Raw genomic sequence first — 6,000 nt, forward strand, 5'->3', positions numbered from 1 at the left:
TGGCTAAACAGTGCGATCTTTTCTATGCTGCTCGGTAAGAAGTGATCATGAACTATCTCATGTTAAAAAGATGGTGAACAGGCATTTCCCTTTGATCATGAAGTAAATTAGCTGAGACTATCAGTCCCTTTGGGAAGTAGGATCTAGAGAGAATTATGTTTTTTCCAGTGAAAGCAAGCCTATAGTAAGAAAGCAAGCCCTCCAATGAATTTCTTTGCAAGAGAAAAAGTGTTATTTACTAAATGGGTTGTTTAGACCTAACTGGATTTCCAAGATATCTTGTTTTGATTTCAGGACATATTTATTAATACTGTCAAGATATATGTTCCGTTAGTTCTAATGTGAATGCTTTACAACAGAACTAGTGTCTCACTTTTTAACGTATCCTGTGGTAATATTCAACATTTCATAGACGTGAACTATAAAAACATTAAAATTAATAGAGTTTTGTGAAATTACTGCATACTTTTTATTTTGGTCTATGATATTATTGCAATAATGATACTGCATGTGCAACAGTTCTTTGCGCTATACAGAGCTATACCTATGTGACAAACTGAAGGTGGCCTCTCACATGGAGGTGAGCAGGAACTGAGTAACTGCTTGCAATGGTCAGTGAAGAGCCACTCGTCATGTTCTCAACAGAGGCAAGTTTGGGGTTTTTTTTTAATACAAGGTGCAGGAAATGCATACACATGTCTATCTTTTGTGTCTGTCTTAGCACAGCAAGTTGGAGATGTGGTCTTTGACAGTTATAGCAGATCATCTGCTTGATAGCAGCAAAAACAGTTCTAAATAACAGTCTAAAATCCAGAATTATTCAGGTGGGATAGAGAGGAGAATCCAGTTTGTTCTCTTTTCTTCTGTATCTCAGAAACATAAAACCAGCTTTTAAACTATGTAGAGATAGGTGTGCATCGTGCTCTACCACAGAAACCACTTTTCCCGAGGATGAATTGTGTATAATTTGCCACTTTGTTGGCTGATGCTGCGATGTTTAATTCATTTGTTTGATTGCAGTTTGAGGTGGTGTGCAAGTACAGAGCTATTTGCTTTAGGGGTAAGGTGACTGCAGGCAGGATGAGGCATGATTAGGTACTCGTGAGCAGCACTGATGAGTAAAAATATAAACCCAGAGACAAGAGACTCTTGAAGATAATGATCACAGAGGGTGGGATTTAGAGAGCTGACCAAATAACACTGAAGATCTATGAAGTACTTTTGACATTGCCGGTGATTGGAACTTGCTGCAATTATCAGTACATGAGACAACTGTGAACAGAACTTGGTGCCCAGCTCTTTAATATGACACCTGATTATTCTCAGCTATATAAACAAGACTGAGTGTGAACAGAGTCTGAATCATTATTTTTCCAAAAATATCAGAGGGGCAGCCGTCTGTTGTCTGAAGGCATTGAAGGGCAGCGGTTATTTATCTACCACCCCCAGTGCAGCTACTGAAGTGTACTCTCACCTCCAGGTATACTGTGCAGGTCTCTTTCCATGTCAGTGCCCAAAGAACTCAGGTGGTTATTGTGTTCTTCAACAGGTGAGCAGAGCTCTATAAATGATCATCGCTATAACTAATAGGTCAAGTTTTGGCTCCATGGAAATGGAGTTTTGACCTTGACGTCACAGAAACCAAGTCATTTGATGTTACTTTGTTGTTGCCATTGATTCAGCCCCACAAAGCAGAGTCAAGGTCTTCATGGGATTATGGGGGGAGCAGTTAATAGATCATGGCTACCAGCCCTGGGGGCTATTTCTGTGCCATAGTTTATTGCCCTCATCATGAAGGTGACACAACAGATTATCTCTTCAACTGCTTCAGAAAACCCTGACAAGAAACCCTCAGTTATACTTACAGTTGTTTAGCTCTTGCTCTCCATTTTGCCTGCAGTCCCTGTAAGGGTTTGCTGAAGCCAGCCAGAAAGCAAAGCTGGGCTCTAAAGCTGAATGCATTGGTTTAATGGCTGCTGTGCGTACGGCACCATGGGCTATTCCAGTGGGTCAGCAGATACTTTAGTCTTCCTGAAAATCGTTCTTTGCATGACATGGTGAGAGTCCAAAGAACCTCAAATGTGAATAATGTATTATTCCCAAAGACTAAAAATATTTTAAATAAGTAGCTAATACATTGGAAGACGAGTCCAAACATAGCTGGGGCCTTCCTTTTTTATGCCAGTATTCCTCCTTATTGTACTAACATCATTCTGTTTAACCTCAACCAGATCAGTTGGGAAACTCATGTACATTTACTGATTTTATACAAAAAAGCAGAAATGTAAATCGGTATGCTGCAGGCAGGTCAATAGAGGTCATTTAAAATCAGCTGAATTCAACTGAAATTTTATTAGAGCCCATCTTGTTTTGTTAATACTTCAAGGACTTTTGCCAGGAAGAACAAACGTCTGTATATGCTCGATCTGAATGGTTCCTCTTTCACAATGATTAGGCAGCTTGTGGCTAGTAATGTCATGGTCTAAATCAGGTTTCGAAGAGGAGAGCAGATTCTTCGTTCTGTTACTGTGTACATGGGACACAGCAGGAGATGGACTAATAAGTACCAAGATCGGTAGGGAACCATAATGACAAAGGAGGAACATGAATATGTCCGGGACCTTCTGGAGATTTGCAAACAATACTTTCAAGTATTGTTCAGAGGTCACTGAGGGCTTGAAGTGTCTATCTATCATCAAACATGTTTTACGAGTAAAACAAGTATGCATCCGTGTATGTTCTCGGTTAAGCATGGAGGACTGTGATGCCCCACGCTTGTAGTAGACTAAAATGATTTTGCTTTTAATCTTGTTTCAAAAGAAGGTAATGCTGTAAAGATTCAGATACAATTTCTCAAAAATTTTTAATGTATATAAATTATGGGAATCTGTTCTTAAGATCCTTTGCTCCTTTTCATAATCATCAATTTCACAGTAAGGAGGGAATACAGTCCAGAGACATCAAAGAGCCAGAACTGTGGTTGCAGCTATTAGTTCTCAGATGAAAAAAACCCAAAAGCTAAAATTTACAGCCCAAAGGAATCTAACTCTCCAGCACCTTTCAATTAAGGAGTCCAAGCACACACCAAATAAATATTTCAAATCCTAATACTGATTTGGAAGGCAACTTACTTAAAAGGAATATTCTGGCATTTGACTTGCACTCATTGAAAATTTAGACTGGTTTGCAGTTTCCTGAGATTATTCTACGTAACTGGTTATTTGTGATGTATCATAGTTTCACAGAAATGTAAGACAGTAAAGCATCTCAAGAGAGAATCTGATCTCTCTGCAGTAAGGAGTTACAGACAATCCACATCAGCTATTTGTCTACGCAAGTCTTTATTAACAAAAAAAAAACCCCACCACCCCACAACAAGAAAAAAAAAAATGAAAACCAAACCTGCAAGAGTTGAAATTAGCACTATAGAGGACCTTGCTTGAAGAGAACCTTGCTTGAAGAGAACCTGCTTACTAGATTTTTGGAGATTCATCCACTATCCATCATCAAAATAAAGCTTTTCTTTACTTCTGCTGTAGAGAAATACATCACAATAATGGTAGGGATCCAGAGCAAGCTCATACGCTGTGATAAATGACAAGACTTCCGTGGTGTTCAAAGCATTATCAGAATCCATTTCATACCTCATCTGTTATTATAAGCATAAAATGTGCAAAAGTTCTCCACTGCTGTAAATGTCAGCATGCTGGGGGCAAATGCTTTGATTTTCTATCGGCAAATAATGTTAAATTATATAGTGTTTAATCACGCTTAGTGAGAGTGATGAACTTTAAAGAATGAGTTTCTTTCAAATCACTCCATCTCCAGTTCTCCTGGAAATGGACATCATCATTTACAAAATCCTGATGATAACTTCCCCAGCCTGGAGGCTTCGTGACGGTTCAAGGCTGATGGTAGAGCACTAAAATACGAAACCATTTAGACATCAAAATTGTTTTGATTGAGTCGATCAGGTAGTTGAGCATAGAATTTGAAAGTTAACTTTGAAAATCAGAACCCTCATATAAAATGATTCCGGCATCTTTTAGGACAGTGACATCATTTGCACTTATAGAAAGTCTACGTTACCTGGTATGACACAACCTCCAAACCGTTATTTCTAAATCAAGCAGTTGCATTTACCAGGCCAGATTGTAAGTGGTTGTAAGGTAGGAGTGTTCCGCTGGAGCAACTGGAGGTCCGTCGCTTTATATGTGTGGAGAATCTCACCTACACTCTCCAACTGCTCTTTCTGAAAGGAAAGGTACAGGTAAGGGCATGGATGCAATACATGGAGGAGACTTACACAAGGCGTAAGGGAATATAAGTCTTCAAATCCCAAAGACTCTGAAAGCGAATACTGCTAGTATCTTAGCAACCAGAGAATCTAAAAGACAAGTTGTACCGGGAAATCGGCTATAGGCCATCTTTAAGAGCTCTCTCTGGTTTGTATTTATTATGTGTTTCTGAAACTGGATTTTTTATCACAGCATTTGAAAATACAGATTTTTTTTTTTTTGAGAACTTCATGCTTGGTTTCTGCTGAGGGGACCTACGTTTGTATATTTGGATCAGTAATCACTAATTTATTAGAGCAATGTTGTTAGCACATACTAGACTTGAGGGGCAGGTTGGAAGAGGCAGTAGAATTCTCTTGTGAAAAGAGGGATGGTGCTGTGCTGGAGGGGGTGCCCCACCACCCCAACGTTCACTCCTCCGGGCTCAATGGCAAAGCCTCTACTGCATTCTATGGCACAGAGACAGGTCCTGCATATACTAAGAAATGGGCAAGTATTTGATATTTTCCCATTTTTTCTATTAAATTGTCTTCATCACTTTCACTACAGTCGAGATGTTCTGGATCTCTGTGTCAGCCCTAGTATATAGAAATAGATTTTTTTTTTCTGTATCAACTGAAATAGAAACATATATTTAAAGCAGTCATGTGGGTTATGGCAAAACTCTTATCATGATGCAGAATTAATGAGAGATCAGTCCATTCTCAAAACATCAGCTTTCCATACAACGCTTTTGGTATATGTATAAATATACAGAAATCTTGAAGCAAAGCAGAATTTGCAGAGCTAGTCAAATACTAGGATTATAGATGCATACAAATGTCAGCACATTAAAGCTTCATATCCATTTTGTTTCTCTTTTATTATAAGAGCTGCAGTACCTATTGCTTGCTACTATTCCTATCGTCATTAACCTTCACGATAATGACCACAAACATCAAAAGTTTGAAAACTATTTAGTTGAAAGTATGTCCTTAGATATGCTTTATTTGTTACGTATAATAATGTTTTATTCTTACACTGGAAAGTTACAGTCACCTAAAAAAAAAGGAAGGAAATAGGTTAAAGCGCAAATTAGCTGTGTTTGATAAAAAGCAGATAGTCGAAGTCAATGGTTTACGGGCATACCTCTGCTTTGCAACTTGTTAACTATGCTGTTCAGTGATTAATAAAAAGCCTTTTAAAGGTTTATAAGGGATAGAAATTGTTCAGAATCCCCTAAATGCTCACATTCAAGAAATATTTTGTCTGCTTAATACTGTTTATGAAGCTCTAATCAATTGTCTGTCAGCATCGAAAAGATTCAGCTCACAAAAGGTAAACCAGAGAGTTTATTTTTAAAATACTGCTATTCGCTTGTGTATAGTTCTTTCTTTGTTAAGCCGGTAATAGTTTGACTCTGCTAAATAACCAGATATTTGGGAAGAGGAAAGTGAACAATGCACCTGTATTTCTGAAACTGTACATAAGTGGTTCTAAACAAGTTTCATTAAGACTTAAGCTCTGTATATTGAAACTGTCTGCCTGTCACCAACAGAAGGGTCTTATAGGTCTTATTTACTGAACATCCATCCCCCTCCAGGCCTTGTGGCGCCTTTTGTTTTGTTACCTGACTTGGAGCTGACTCAAGGGCATTTTGTAATTAGTATCCTGAGGCTCAGAAGTCACTCGCTGGCTGCCCAGGCTTTCCTGAGCCAGCCCC

The sequence above is a fragment of the Phaethon aethereus genome, assembly GCF_964289735.1.
Source record: "Phaethon aethereus genome assembly, chromosome: 14".
NCBI classification, from domain to species: domain Eukaryota; kingdom Metazoa; phylum Chordata; class Aves; order Phaethontiformes; family Phaethontidae; genus Phaethon; species Phaethon aethereus.